Source organism: Choloepus didactylus, chromosome 9 (genome assembly GCF_015220235.1).
Source record: "Choloepus didactylus isolate mChoDid1 chromosome 9, mChoDid1.pri, whole genome shotgun sequence".
Classification (NCBI taxonomy): domain Eukaryota; kingdom Metazoa; phylum Chordata; class Mammalia; order Pilosa; family Megalonychidae; genus Choloepus; species Choloepus didactylus.
In genome coordinates this window covers 10,042,952-10,059,265 of record NC_051315.1, presented here as the reverse complement: position 1 = coordinate 10,059,265, position 16,314 = coordinate 10,042,952, and the positions used below count along the sequence as shown (strand labels likewise).

The 16,314-nt window shown below is 40.3% G+C and overlaps 1 protein-coding gene across 1 annotated transcript in view; it reads left to right on the top strand.

The window, feature by feature from the left end:
- Nucleotides 1-16,314, top strand: part of CNTNAP5 (contactin associated protein family member 5) — an 860,113-nt gene that overhangs the window by 104,348 nt on the left and 739,451 nt on the right.

Genomic DNA, 16,314 nt, shown 5'->3' with positions numbered 1-16,314 from the left:
CTCCTAATGTTTGGACAAGGGTTTGTCCTTATTATAGTGGCGGGTTTAGGGCAGGTGGGCTTTATTATGTACTGGGTTCAAGGTAATGATCTATGGGCTTGATTGTCTCCCTGGGTCAGCTGCCCTGGTAGGAATTTCAAATTTAAAAAGATAGCATGGGTTTTGTTGGTGGTGGGTTTTTGTTGGCTTTTGTGTGTGTGAGTCTGAGGGGCCCCTAGCATTTTCTCTATACAATTTTGTCACATCTAAACTCTCTTTCTTCCTATTTCATCCTCTAAAGCTAAGACAAACACGTCTCCTTCATGTAGACTTACTGATGACCTTGATCTTTATTCATTATGCCACTCACTGGCCTCTTGCACAACTTATTATTGTGGTGACAGTGAAACCTAAATCTAGATGAAATGCTAAACACTAGGCCAGGAGCACTGAAATTGTGTCATACAGATAATCTTGGGCATGGCATGTTGTCTTCTTACTTACAGACTATGATGTCCCATGTTCAATTAAATGCAGGTTTCCATTTTTTCTAGGTGTGTAGTCTTGTCTTGTGGTCACCTGAGGCTCTTAAGGATGACTGCCAAGTCTGTTCTATCATGTATATCCCTGGAACTCCAGCTGAATCAGAGAAAACCTGAAAATGATACCAACCCTTCATACTTTGAGCTTCCTCATTGCTGTAGCCGTAGGGTAGCTAGAATGGGAAGGGGATCTAACAAAAGGAAAAAAAAAAAAAGTGAAACACAAGTAGCGCTAACCAGAGGACAAAGGAGAGCATATATGTGTATATGTGTGGGTGCACGTGTCAAGGTTATACTGGAGCTGGCTGACTGACAGCAGTGGAAGTGTACTTCTCCAATCACACACCTCAGGTTAATTGTCACCTGCTCTAAGAAGTGTCCCTTCACCAGAAATCCGTGGTCATGACAAACAAGATGCCCTTCTTTGAACATTCCCTATTCTCTTTTGCAACTTCCTATGGTGGTTTGCCCTTTTCACCTTCTTTGGAGATGTAGATATGTCTGTCCCCTGGGTTCCCCAGCTCCTCTCTCCTGTCTTTAGCATGCCTCATATTGAATTGTTTTCTTCACCAGGCCATGAGTTCCCAAAGGGCAGGATGGTGCCTTCCATCTCTGCATCCTACTTCTTAAACAGGGTCTGATTTAGTGTCACTACTACATCGTGTTTGGTGAATTTGTGGATGAATAAATATATAAATTAATAATAGCTATATGTTATATTTTTGTATCTTTTTATCCCTTTTTATCCCTCCAACTTTGCTCTACAAATGGTGAACTTTAAACAGATTTTTTTCAGTATATAAATGAAAACAGAAGGAAAAGAAGGAAAAAAGAAAAAAAAAAAAGAAAAAAATCTCAATGCCGACTGGATCCAAACATGACTTGGCATAGAGAAAACTCCAAATGAGTTTCACATTACCATTCAATCCTGAGCCCATTCGCTAAGTATGCAGATTTAATAGCATAATTTACAACCAAATTATATGAAAGGAGTCTGATTCCAGAGAAACTGTTCCTTCATCGATACTCATGTATTGAACACACAGAAGATAATGGCTTTCTTGGCTGCTTTAAAGGAGTTAGAGTGGGAATTGAATCAGTGTCTCTAACTTTAAGGAGCTCACATTGCAGGAGAGGCCTGCTGCTGACAGGTGTAATACTGTATCATGAGCAGTGGAGATCAGGGTGAATTTGTACTTGGTCTTGAAGAGTTGGCAAGACATGAACGGAAAAAGAAGTCCATTGGCCGTTCTGGGTGAAAGAAATAATATTATGAAACCCAGAGATCTCCAAGTCTGAAGTGAGGAGTGCGTGGAGGAGGGTATTTGGAAAAGTAAGCCAAGGGGATGTCGTGTCAAGGGGAATTCTCTACCCCATTGACTGCATATTTGGGGGCAATTTCATCTCGCTGTATTTCTTGGAAGATTGCAGCAATGAGACCCTGTCTTCCCAAAATTAGATTCTTTGATGGAAAATGAAGAATTACAAAATGTTAGGTTAAAGAGGACACTTAGAGATTATCCTTTACAGATGAGGAAACCTAGAGCAAAAGGACGTTGGATTGGAGACCAAAACACCATATCTGTGTTTGCATCTCACAAGGGATTTGTCATCAGAGTCTGATAAGACCCCAGCACTGTCTGGGTTGAAATGTCTTTGAGTTCTCCATTCTATTCCCTCTGTCATGCATCCTCTCCTACATGACAATAAGCAACCGGGGGAAGACAGGGATCGTCTGCCACGTCTGCTGCTGCTTAAAAACTTTGGTGTCATGATTACATAAGGAGCAGTAATCAATACCTTGTTTTCATTCAGGGCACTTGAAAGACTTAAACATTACTCTCCAAGAGGATATTGTGTTCTTAATGGAGCAGTATTGAAAGAAGTTTTTGTTTGATGCCTCATTCACAAATGTTAGTCGAGTATGACTTTTCAGCAGTAAAGATACTTGTCTTGTGATGGAGGCCTTCAACTTTTTTTTTTTTTTTTTACCTGCGGGTGTCTGTCTCTAGGATCACCATTGTATCCCTCAACTGCCAAACAGTGAAACTTCAACTGATCTGGCATTGTCATAACATCTGGAGCTGGAGGGAGAGCTTTGCTCTCTACTCAAGAATAAATTGAAGAATTAGTCCCTGAGGTTGAAAGAAAACCTATTTAATTCAATTATTGACAGAGAAATAAGTGGTTCCGTTACTCCTACCTAATCTGCTTAATTTGATGTACAAGAACCCACAGAACTTGAGTGTCTCCAGTTCTTCCCCTCTCTGCCAGACACTCACACAAACACACCATTGTGTGTCATCCCTACAGAATCACTCGTAATTCTGGAAGATTCCATGCTCTTAACACCTTCATCAGCCTTAGCGTTTGAGGCTTTCCATCTCTAGCACACTCTTTGCCTTTTTATTTCCCTAACTATCATTACCACTACAGGGCTCCTCTGGGTGCTATATATTGAGTCCTGAGGCTGAGACAGGTTCCCTTCCACTATAGAACTGCAGTTTTCAGGTTTCCAGAAATGACCCTGAAGGACAATTATCCAAATAATTTTGTTTTATTCTTATAAGACTATGAGCTACTCAAAGGTAAAGGCCAGGATTTCTTTTTAATCTTTAATCTCCCAATCCTAGCATATTCCTAGAACCACAAAGGTATAGAATAAAGTATGTAATATAAAAGCTCTCTATTTCCACTGATTGTACAACAACCACCCCATATACACACACCATCATTCTAAGAACTGAAAAAAAGTCCTCAAGAAGTCATCTGGTCACCTTCATGCTTGGGAGCAAAGAGTTGTTCCCATTCAAAAGATTCTAAAGACAAGGAAATCAAATTAACCTGCCTAACTGCTGAGTGACCTCCCATCTCTTGGTATAACCTCCTTCCCTTGACTCTTTGCCCCAAAGAAATACGGAGTCTCAGTGTAAACACTCAGCGACAGCATGTCTGTCACATGAGGTAGGTTTCAATTTGCTGATGCTCAGTGTTCTCCTGAGAGTGCCAAAGGAGACCCTGATGTATAATTATCGGCTTCCTTTTGTCCCTCATTACTGTGCGCTGTTGCTGAATGAGATTTCTGTGCCCAATGATCCTTATTAATTGTAGGGAGGGTTTGATGTTTTAAAGCATATTTAGTGGAATTTTGAGCTTTGGATGTCATGGAAGGCATTGAAATTTGATACATGCTGATGGTGACTGTAAATAGTACACAGCTGACAAAAATTTCCATTGCTGCTCTGTTGAATTAATAATACCTTGCAGTTATACAGTAATTTTTACTTTAAAGGGCCTTTCATAAGGATTATTTTGTTTCATCTTCAGAGCAGCCCATGTGAAGCATTTAGGGCAGAGGCCACTGTTTCCACTAACAAAGGGAAGGGGAAAATCGAGGCACAGAGAAGAGCAGATAGGTATTTGAAGATCGAAAGCTGGTGTCAGCTCTCCTGACACTTGGGCAAGTGTACTTTCCACTGGAAGCTGCCACCACACCACAGTTTGAATCCTCGTCACTAACTGCCTGGAACACTGAATGTGCCAAATTTGGTTCCAAACTGATAAAACAAACAAACAAACAAATACCCCCCAAAAAAAACACCTCTTCTCTCCTGATGTTTCTGGAGAGGTAGGATATAGGAATTTTAGAATTTACTCTAAAACTTTAGAAGAATGCTGAAATAATTTATCTTATATCCAAGTGCCAGAACCAAATGAAGTTGTTAAAAATCTTACTTTGAAAGAATCTTACACAAACTGGGAAATGCTTGTGATTTAAGATTAAATAAATCAATCAAAAATAAATTAGAATAGGGTAGAATATGGGAATCCTGTATTTTATGCATGGTGTTCTATAAGCCCACAGCTTCTTGAATAAAAAATTAGAATAAAGATTCCTCAAATTGTTAATACTGACTGGTAATTTTTATTTTCTTCTTTCTTTGTTTTAGTTACAAAAATTTGAGTAATAAGGAAAAAATGACGTTTTAAGTTTTATGGGTAAAAATGATCAACTAAATGAATGCAGTCATTCAGTCAACATGATTCATTGAGATCCTCCAATGTGCCAGACACCCTTCTCCCCAGGGGTTGGAATACAGCATGAATAAAAAACACCCTGCACTTTTGGAGTGTACATTTGCCTGGGGTTTGGTGGTGAGACACAGGGCTGGGAGGTGGAGAGCAAGAGAGACAGTATACAATAAATATACTAAGGAAATGGCATAGCCCTTCTTTATTTAACAAAAGCTTCATATTGCTTATTCTTTGTCAGGTGTTACTCTAACTAAGAAGTGATAAGGAAAATAGAAAATAAATAATTGGACAGGATGCAGGGCTTGGAGGAAGAGGTTGAGTTGCAATTTTAAAGCAGGAGATCAGAGGAAGGCTTCTCATCAAGGGGGTAATGTTTGAGCAAAGACTTGAGAGATAGGAGTGCATTAGCCAAGTCAAAACCCCTTACTGGAAACCTGGGGGCCAGGTTTATTTTCAGAATTTTTTTAAAATTTATAGATGTAATTGGTGCATGCACCATATGTTACCTAACTCCCCACTGGGGTCTATGGCAGTACCCTTAATCAAATACTTTAATATTTTTCCCCTGGGAAATGTAGGAATATTCCCACAAAGTAAGATATATATAGAGTATATTAGCCTACATTAGTTCAGTTTAGTTTTCTCCAACAATTGAGTTATGGAAAACAAAACAAAACTTGGTTTTGGATCTTTTTGGGTTTCAGAAATGCAGATATGTAAAGCTGTGCTACACAGTTTGAGTGAAGTAGTGCCATCTGAAATAACCCTTCATGTCTGCTTTGCTCGGGTGCCCTCTGACAACCCTGCAGCCCCTGGGCTAGCCTGTGCCAACTGTTCAAGACATTAAGAATTGCAGTGGGCTACTGAATGACTTGCTAATGAGCTTCCTATCAGTGGAGTTGCCAAATGGCCCAACTTTCTTATTAGAGAGAATCCTTTCATTGCAGAGAGGCCAGGGATGGTTATCCCTAAATGTTCCTCCACTTTAGGATAATACGAGTCCATAAACACCTAAATATATTCCAGTCACCTCTCAAGGAATACCTTAAAAGTGCCTATTCCAAAGGTACTGTACTGCCACAGAAATGTTTGAGAGATGTTGAATGAAGCACACAGTTTACATTTGTAAACGTGATGTGCATACATATGAAGGACCCAATGGATCTGGTTTGAATGAATGTGTGACTGCAACTGGTGCATGCTTCCTTAACCCCATCTCTATGCCTTGTCCCACTCCAAGCTCTACTCAGTTAATTATCTCATGTTTTCAAAGGTTGTAAACTACTTTATTAGGTTATTATTATTTATTTTTGACCTAAATCTTACTGGTGAACACACTTCAAAATTCCCAGGATATTGCATGATTTTAAACATACTCATTTAATTTTAGTTTACATGTCCCAGTAGCTAATTGCAAAAATATGTTGCCACAGGGATACTAGATCTCCATGAGACAGGAATTTGTGCTGTTTTAGATTTCTGCTATATCCCGTTCCTTGAACTTTGTCTATAAAAAAAGCAGGCACTCGATATGATATGTGTATTTGTGTGAATAAATATTATCAACAATTTCCATTGAATATATCAAATCCCTACAAAATTGAGGGCAAATGTCCTTCAACTAGCCATTTAGCTTTTTTTCTTAAGCAGTCTTACTGAGGTAAATTCATATACCATGGAACCCCTCTAAAGTGTACAGTCAGTCTTCTAGTATTTTCACAGAATTGTTCATTTATCACCACAATCAATTCTAGAATTCTAGACCATTTCACCCAGAAGAGGGTTCACTATGTTATACAGTCCCATGTTTCATTTAGCCTTTTTAATTGTTTTTGTTGGTTTGTTTGTTTTTTACGTTAATCACATAAATGACCTTCCTTGGAATCTTTCAAGATTGTGGATGTTCCAGTAACATCATCTTTGCTTCTGATTCCATCATCCAGTTCCCTCACATTGGCTTATATCTCATCCCAACCTTTCCATTCGTCCAGTGATATATTTTAGGTCCCTGAATATTATATTTAATTTTTATAAATGATTAAGGAGACAAATGTGATCTGTTCAGACATTAAATCTTGATGCTTTGCCATAAGAAAGAATAATTAGATGAAGAAATTAAAGTAAATAAGAGATTGCTACCATGTGATCCAAAGTACTGTGTATCAAGGAGAAAATGAGCTCAGGGAAAAACAGAATAATTTTATTCCAATGTCAGTAAAAATGGAAGCTAGCATTACAAGAAAACTGGCTTTCCACTCACACTCTCTGAGTTCAGAAATCTCTTGAAGATGCACAGTCAGAGCAAATAGCATGATTTTTTGTGTTACTTCTCATTGGCAAAGCAATTCTCTTCAAAAAGAAGGGGAAAAAATGCAAAAATACCCCATAAAACTCTGCACCATCTTAAGGGCCATCACAAATTCTGAGAGCAGGCATGCCACGGACTGAGAGAATCTGAGGCCAAAGTCACATCCCCGAGGCTGCCAGGACTCCTGCTTCCTTTGGTTGCTTTGACTATAAAAATAAAACTCCTAGAGCTTCTACAGAGCCAACAAACTCTGAGCAACTCACATCTTGCCAGGCCACCTGTGCATCTTTCACTGATGCCCAAACACTCCCCTGGGCATCGGGAGTGAATGGCAGCAGCTCCCTGTCCTTCTGGGGCCCGGCACTGGGGCAGGCCCAGGCTCTCCTGCTCCGCCCCAGCTGGCACTACTCTGTTGGGATGAATCTGTCCTGCTCCTGGGTAATGGAGGCCTCAGCCTGCTGATGTACCTCCACGTGACTCCACGAGGGTGTGTGGGGGGGTGGAGTAGGGGAGAATGTCCTTAACTGTAGTTTCTTCAAAGACACAACAGAAAGTAAAGCAACCAACAACAATCAGAATATCTATTTTTTTTTTTTTTCTACCAGCACCGGTAAAATTTATTTCTGATCAAAAAAGGAGATCAAAACTGGAAAGTATATGCTTGCTGTTATATCAAAACATTTGAATGGTGTCTCCTCTATTTAAGTGCGTGTATTAAACAACTCAGACTTAAAATGAAGCAGCACGTGATTCAAAATCTGCTCAAGGTGTGAAGGTCTCACCTTCCACTTGTGTATTTATTTTCATTCATTTACTCACTTACCCAATGGAGGGTATTTTCACAATCAAGAGCCTCTGTTGGTAACTTACATACTGGCTAGAGATTTGAATGATGGGAGCAAATCTAGAGATATTCAAAAATGGATATTGGGTAGTTGTTATTCAGTCCATGTCCCCCTTTCTGAAGAGCTCTCTGTCCTTCTTTTGACATGCCCAGCTCTAATCAGTCATTTAAAACCATGCCCATGTATCACCTACTACATGTCAGATTCCAACCTGTGCTGGAGAGACACATGGGAGTCATAGAGACTCAGAAGTGTTTTGAGAGATGAAAAGTGTTTCAGAAAGTTCAGGAAGGATGTCTCCAAGAAGATGAAATTGAGACAATACCAGATGTGTCAATGTTCTAAGATATTTGGGGTGAACACAATAACAAGTCCACAGAAAACACTAAAAATAAAGCAAACCAAAATGACAACAAAATGCTAATTATTAATTCTAGGAAAAGTGAAAAGTTGTGGTGAAAGGTAAAAGTAATCAGTTGACTATGTGGCTGTCAATAGCATTTAAAATGTCCTGATATTGGAAACACTGATTATTCAGTGGACTGACAATTTTCGTGCTATTTTTTCGTGAGTTAAGGGGTGAAGGAGGTGAAGGATATGCATTTCCGGGGATAGCAGTGAGTACAGAGGAAAGACAGGTACATCTTTGTCTTTCATTGTGGGAAATCAAGAGCTAATTTTTAAAAATAAATAATCAAGATAAGGAGAGCTCTTAAGATGTTCTGAGGAGCTCTAAGAAGAGAACCACACGTGCTTTAGGATGTGAATTCATAGCTAAGATCTCAGAGTAGAAGGAACAGGACTGTTTCAGGAAGTAGGAAGAACCCTTGTGGAGGGCTCAGGGGAGAGAGCACCTGCCATTGAAAGAAATCCTGGGTAAGTGGATCATGGCATGCAAGACTAGAGCGGTATCTGATATGAGGTGAATTGGGCTGGAGATCACAGTGGGGTGCCAGGAACCTGGGCTGTATCCTAAGAGCAATGTCAAGCCATGGAAGGTCTCTAAGTAGGGTAATGACTGGAGCATCGTCTGTATCCTCCATGCCCACCTTGCCCTATCGGCTTGCCATGGTGACCATCTCATTGCTGGCTGTCCTCCTGGACATTGTTTCAGGATTCATAAATGCTGGCAACCTTGTCAAGAGGACTTGGAAAGCTGGTGAACAAGATTTAAAAATCAGCTCTGCCATTCGCAACTTGTGTGATTGCAGACATTGCATTGCTAAGATGTTCTTCTTTAATTGGACCTCCTAATGGGCTAATAATTAAGTCTCTGTTTCAACACTTTTAAAATAGTCTTCTCTGTTGCCGTTGTTGTATGAATTTCAATCAAATGTTTTAACTTGCTGGCCTAAGGCCCTTAATGGGATTGCCAAGCTGAATACATATTTTTTATTAAAAAAATATGTTTCAAGACTTCTGTGCCTGAGAGATGGCACAGGACCCGGCTCTTCCTAGTGGGCTAGTGTAGATGAAGGTGCATCCTTGTCTCTTCAGCCTAAATAATCCCTATGTCCTTCTTCTAAGGCGGGCAAATAGCTCAGAACCATGTATCAATAACCCCTTCTTTGGATTTAGCCTGGACACACACTGGATGTACTTGTAGCAAATAAACATGTGTCCTGAGGAATATCACAATGCATTAATTATCTGGTAAACGCCAAATGCATACTCTGTGCTGTTCCCTGTTTTTAAGGAACTCACAGCTTCTTAAAGGATGGATGAGAGGGTAAGTTGGACAAGGGAAATTGATGTTTTGGGCACCCACTCAAAGTCCAATGACAGTGTTTTTCATATAGTGATTTGCTAAAATAAAGCTGAGCAAAGTTATGTGAGGTAGACAGTGGCAAATGCATTTTATAGATAAGGAAATGGAGCCTTTAAGAGATAAAGCGATTTGTGGAATGTGCTCTAGCTCATATATACCAATACATGTAGTGTAGAGTTGTAAAATATGGTTTACCTGTCTTTCCTATCATGCGCCTTCCATGAGTATTGCCCCATGAAGTGACATAACAGTAAAGGTTGGTAATGATATTAGCTATTATTTACTCAATGCACACTGTAAGCTAGCTACTGTGCTAAGTGTGTTCTATCCATTATCCCATTGATTCCCTTCCATCCATGTGTCAGGTTCTATTATTATCCACATTTTGCAGATAGAAACAGAGGCTCAGGTAGGTTGAGCAAATAATCCAAGACCTCATAGCTAAAAAAAATGGCAGAGCTGGAATCTCATATTTGCCTTTTGCCAATGCCTTTATTCTTAACCATTACACTTATGTAGAATGATATAATCATTATATATACTGGGTGAAATTAAGATTGATATACCATTCAGAGTTGATATCAGCCAAAGAAGACTGGAGGAAGAGAGCATTGGCCCTGGGGCTGGTAAGCAGGAGAGAATTCAGAAAGGTGGAGAGAAGGGTGGGTGTTCCAAGCAAGGGGACACCGTGAGCAAAGTTGGTGTGTTGGAGAGGAATGTGGCAGATTTGAGGGACTGTGAAGAGAACAGACAAGCAACACTTCAACTTTCAGTTTTGCAGAAAATAGCTGTTGATCCTATCCAGGATAGCATATGCCCCTCTGCTTGGGGATCATATTTCTCCTTTAGTTTCCTATTAAAAGAAAGTTGTAACTCGGAGACAAGCAAATGGAGATCATCCTCATTCATCAATGTTGATCACTGTGGAAACTACTGTTAAAGCTCCATACAGAATCCTGGGATCAAGTTCATCTGGCCCATCCCAGGGTTAGTTCTACAAGAGTATTTCAGGAGTAATTATCTCACTTTAAAACTACCCTTAGTCTAAGGTTGAAAGTTGAGGCCAGGATTACTGACAGTAGATTTATAGAAACTAACCCTTCAAAACCTAATGGCATGGCTTAAATAATTCATACCTCTGTTGATTTTCTGAAGGAGGGAGAAAGGATAGTGACATTCAGTTAAAAAAAAGATACAGATCAAATATGGAGAGGGTATGTGCAAAAACGATGGTTAATAAATATGTAAAATGATCATCTCTAACAGTGAGAGGGAATCTGGCAATGTTGGTTTAGAGAGAGGCCTTCAGCATCAAATCACATGGGGTTTGTGGATTTATGGGAACTGAGTAAAATGGGGCAGATACTTAAACTTTCTAAGCTTTGATTACTTCTGAAAAATCAGGATATGATCTCCTTTAGTTACATGTTCATTTAGCTGTTGCCTTTCCTTATTACTGGGTGGGCTCCTCCAAGCCTGGATGCATTTCCTTAACTGCTTAGCTATTACTCCTCCAGAGCAGACACTGAGACAAGTATAAGTGCAAGGAGTTGCTTGGGAAATAAAGGGAGCAGCAGTAGGGGTTGGAGAAGTGAAACAAGGAAGGGCAGGCAGCCCAGAAAGGGAGTTGCCAAGGCAGCTGACAGTAGGGGATTAGAGCTTAATTCCACTGGAGAAATTCTGTGGGCCAGTGTAGGATACAAATGTCCCTGCAAGATGAGGGAGTTCTCATCAGTCCTGGGTTGAGGGATTCTTCCGAGGAGCAATAATTCTCTGACACACTGTGTTGGTCAAAAAGGCCTTTGGTGGGAAGAGAAGAACTTCAGATGAAGATGGAAGTTCTGTTCTGCTGAAGGGCCAGTGGATATGGGTAGACATCACCAGCATCTGCTGCACTACCCATTGCTCAGAGCTGAGTATCAGGCTCCCCAGCCTTGATTGTATAAATGCTCAATTGGATGAAGCCATCCTCCAGCCCTGTCGTGTTTTCCCTGGCCACACTTTAAAACCACATGGGGAGTGTCTTAAAACAAGATCAATGATTGTGTCATGGTTCTGGAGACCACGAGTCCAAAATAAAGGTGTTGGCAGGTCCACGCTCCCTCTGAAACCTTTGGGGGGAATCCTTTCTTGCCTCTTCTATTTTCTGGGTGTTCCTGGCAATCCTTGGCCTTCCTTGGCTTGGAGATACATCACTCCAACCTCTGCCTTAGGCCCCACATGTCCTTCTTTCCTGTCTCCATTCTCATGGCATTCTCCTCTCTGGGTCCATCTGTGTATTCAAATTTCCTCTTCTTATAAAGATGCCAGCCATACATCTCAACTAATCACATCTTCAAAGGCCCGATTTCCAAATAAGGTAATAACCATGAGACTTGGTGGTTAGGATTTGAACATACCTTTTTGAGGGATACAATTTTAACCCGTAACAGGGAAGTTTTAAAAATCCCGATGCCCAGCTGTGCTGCAAACCAGTTAAATAAGAATCTGTGGGGTGGGGCCAGAATGCTACAATTTTTCAAAGCTTACCAAACGAATCCAGTATGCAGCCAGGACTAGGAACCCCTGCTCCTACTCAATTAATTTATGAATGCTTTCTACAGAATCCTTGACAGATGGTCAGCTAAGCTTCTTGTTGAAATACTTCATGGGGAGGGACTTCTCTATTCTCAGAAGCAAACCATTCCCTTTCTGACAGCACTAATTGTTCCATTTTATCCCCCTCATACTGAGCCAAAACCTGCCTCTCTACCTTCCATCAGTCATCCTAGCTCTGCACTTTGGAACAATGCAAAATGAGTCCATTCCATTTTCTACATGACTGCCCTTTAGATATTCAAAGGCAGCAACATTACCCCAACTTGACCTTCGTTTTTATACTCTGAACATTCTCAGCTCCTCCGGTAACTGCTCTGCAACCTCCTCTGTTCGTATTTGAGTTTGCCAATAGCAATTTTATCCTGTGGAATTCACAACAGAGCCTGTGGCCCAAGTTTGCCCATAGCTAGGTATAGGGGACTGGGTATTAAATGAATAGTGTGTATGTATGTAATTGTGGATGTGCGTATGCGTAATGTTATAAGTGACGTGCTTACTTAAAATAGATCTGCTTTAATTGCCTTATCAGAAAAAAATAAGGTTTTCAATCTTTCCTATCTCCCAGGATTTGCTTTTTCTAATCCTGTTCATGGTCCCCCCTTGGCTAACTTGTTTGGATACCTCAATCCTTGCTCTGCTTTGCAGGACAATGCAGATACATCTTTCACTTGGATGTTGTGGGGGGTGGGGTGGGGGCAGGGAGAGGGTTTCCATTTGAGGTTCATCACCCCATTCTTTACACAAGTGCTGAGCTACATATTTCATGCACTGCAAAACAAGACAAAATAAAAACTAATAAATGTATTCTTGAGAGAAAGTGGCTAAACTATAGGGATGCTCCAGGCAAAACTATTCTCATCTCAGTGACCAGGTCTTCCCCACTTCCAGAGGGAGAGCAGGCTGGACAGAGCAAGCTTTTTCTTCTCTACAGACAGTGAGACGGCCTGGCCGCCCCACTCCTGGCATAAAACAAGACTCCATTTGGCCTTTGCAAAGTGCATCTGAAAGAGAGTCTTAAAGTCTTAATCCTATTTCAAGATCAAAATTACTGGTTGTGGCCAGCTGCCAACTCTATTTGTCTCTGTTTTCTGAGATCATGTTACACTGACTGAACAATGTGCATAATTGAGGACTCATAGACCCAGACTCCTGGGTCTAAAATCCAGCCACATGCATGCAGTGAGATCCTAGGGAAGTCACTTAGCATCTCTGTGCCTTAGTTTCCTCATTGGCAAAACGGGGATCATAAGGAGACCAGTCTTGTGAGTCTTTATTTATTGTAGATTTAGCAAGTTGCACTGTGAATCTGGGTGGGTTTCCGTCTCATTCAGAGTAAACTTTTCTTCCTGAGGGCAGAGGCTGAGTCTGTATTTTCTAGTTGGCCTCTTAGATTGTATTTGGTAAATGATTTTGAGTGAATGAATGAAGTCCTGCATATAGAAATTAAGAATGCCTGTTTTTCCATGGCATTGGGCTTGGATTTTTTACCTCTCTGTAGAGAGGCAGCTGTGTCATGCTCTTAGAGTGAGGAAACCAAGAGGCAAATTCTGACCCTTTGGTTTCCTGGTTTTTCTACCTTATTTTTCTTTCCATTATTCTATCATTATGATCCCTTTATTGAGGTTTCCGCACTTAATTATTTTATATCTTTTTATACTGTAGGTAATATTCTAACTATTTACAATCCCTTCTGGAAGAAAGAAATGTATAAATACCAAAATTAGACAGAAAATACAAGTTTTTTTTTTTTTTTTTTTTTTTTTAATTTAAGTTATAGAACTTCTCTGAGCTGTTTTATTCATTTGTTAAATGGGATCTACAGGAGGTGGCTTTAACAACCTGTCTAAAAATCCCTTCCTTAGGTAATTAGTAACCTGTTCAAAATACTCTGGTTCCTTCCTGCCTGAACCATGACTTTGTCCAAGATTTCACCCTATTCCACATAGCTCTGTACTTTGGGGAGGCAGCCTCCATCCCTAACCCTGGCCCCAAAGTCTAAGACTATCATGTGTGATTGCCTGATGCTTCTCTTCCGGGAGGTGAACTGCTCCCTGGCAGAGGTATGTGACAAAATTCTAGCCAAGTGGGGAAAGATTCCCTTGCCCTAAAAGAAGGTATATGGGCACAAAGAGCAACTCTTCTCCCATTGACTGCTGTCATAACCATGGTAGTTTGGGCAATTTTGAAAATGGTGATGACATGCTGAAGACTTTGGAGGGAAAATAAAAGAAGAACATGGATTCCTGATAACACTGTTAAGTCAATGAATTAACCAATCCTATCCTTGAACCCCTGTCCCTTCCTTGTCATGTTACATGAGAAGATAAATTTCCCTTTTTGTGTACATCAGGCAATTGGGCCTTTCCTGGTACTTACTACAACCCAAAGAACTCTTGGTGATTGTTATCTGTACCACTGAGTGAATAAAGGACTAGATGAGATAACATATAATACCTAGCTTTTACATATTTAGGCCATGCATGTTAACATGTTCTACAAATGCTGATGACTTTCTGACAGCTATCATTTCTTGCTGTTATGGTGTGGGGATGAGGGGGAGGCATTTCCCTTCTTTTTCACCTACTTAATAGTTATACGCCTATCCTAGATATTGGTTGTTGGTTTTCTAACCATCAGATAGACTGGTATGTTTTCTATTGGTAGGTGAAACTGAATAGCCCCTTGCAGGTGTGGGGCAGGTGTAGGGCAGGAATGTTGTTTGTAGCCAGAGTGTTTGTACATGCATGAACAAAGCCACAAAAATCCTATAAGTTCACCCTCTGTCTGCTTTAAATAAGAAGTCCTTCCTGGCCACTACAAAACTGAGGGAGAGGTTTCAAGAGAAACTTATATTTCATAGAATTCAATGTTTGTTCTCTCCTTATATTTCATAGGATTCAACATTTGTTGCCTTCAGTTACGTCTCCTAATGAGGGCAAGCTTCTTTAATGTTGACGTTACTTTTGATGTTGTGTCTTTTGGGATATAAAACTCTGTTATGGTAGAAACACCAAACGTAGACTCTAGGCTGGTTTTTTCTTTTTGTTTCTGCTCGTTCAGGTAAACGAAGGTCTGTGTGAGATCTCACTACCTGAGTTGGAGTTTTGGAATCCCATAATTCTAGTTCCAATTTCTTAATCAAGGGTCTGCAATCTTTTTCTGTAAAGGAGTAGATGATAAATCTTTTTGCAGCCTTTACGGTGTCTGTATCCACTACTGAACTCTGCTGTTATGGCAGGAAAAGCAAGAGGTATTGAGTAAAAGAATGAGGCTGTGACTGGGGGGATTGTGTGCCAATAAAATTCTATTTATCCAAATAGGTGGCAGCTGGATTTGGCATGGGGCTCATAGTTTGCTGACCCTATTGTTAATCCCTGAAAAGATTATTTTGAATACTTTGTCCTGTTTTTTCACTAATCAACTGTGAGACAGGGTGGTCATTTGCCTTTGCTGCATCCTCATTTTCCTTATTTGGAAAACAAAGGCACTGGACAAGGTGACTCCTAGGTTTCCTTCCATATCTAAAATGTCATGTTCTGTGATTCCAGGTTGACACTTCAAAGGTATAGCTGAAAACCAAGGTCACCTTGTTTTGAAAGCAAACACTCACTCCCAAACTCACTATCAAATATCAACAGACATATCTACCTGTATGAAAGAATCAAGGATTCTAAGGAATTTACAAGGAAAAAAGAATGTTTATCTGAGTTTTGAAAGGCCTGAAGGATAAATACATATGAAAGAGAGGGGTGAGAAGGCCCACTACTCATTCAGAACCTCCCAAATGCTAAACAATAGATAGTGTTTAGACTTACAAGTAGGTTATGGGGTAGATATCAGTATTCTTATTTGTATAGGTGAGGAAGCTGAGATTCAGAGCAATTAAGAAATTGTCTCAAGATCACATGCTAGTCAATGGTAGAGCTTTGAATCCATGTCAACTCATTCCCAAGGTCATTTAGTTCTTGCCACGTTCAATAGACTTTCTTAGGTTATTGGAGAGGAAAAGGGATATTCCAGCCAAAGGGAATGGAAATCCCAGAGCTACAGTGGGTCCTCCAATTCAAAAGGCCGTGCCCCTCCTGCCCCCCATCCCCAATCAAGTATTTAGTGGTAGATGTCACAAACTTTAGTCTTTTTCTCTCCAATATATGTCGTCTTTTTATTTTTCCTTGAAAGTTAGGTGCAATTGACCATGGTACATGAGCAACAAACTATAAAACTGAGCATGCAGGTGTA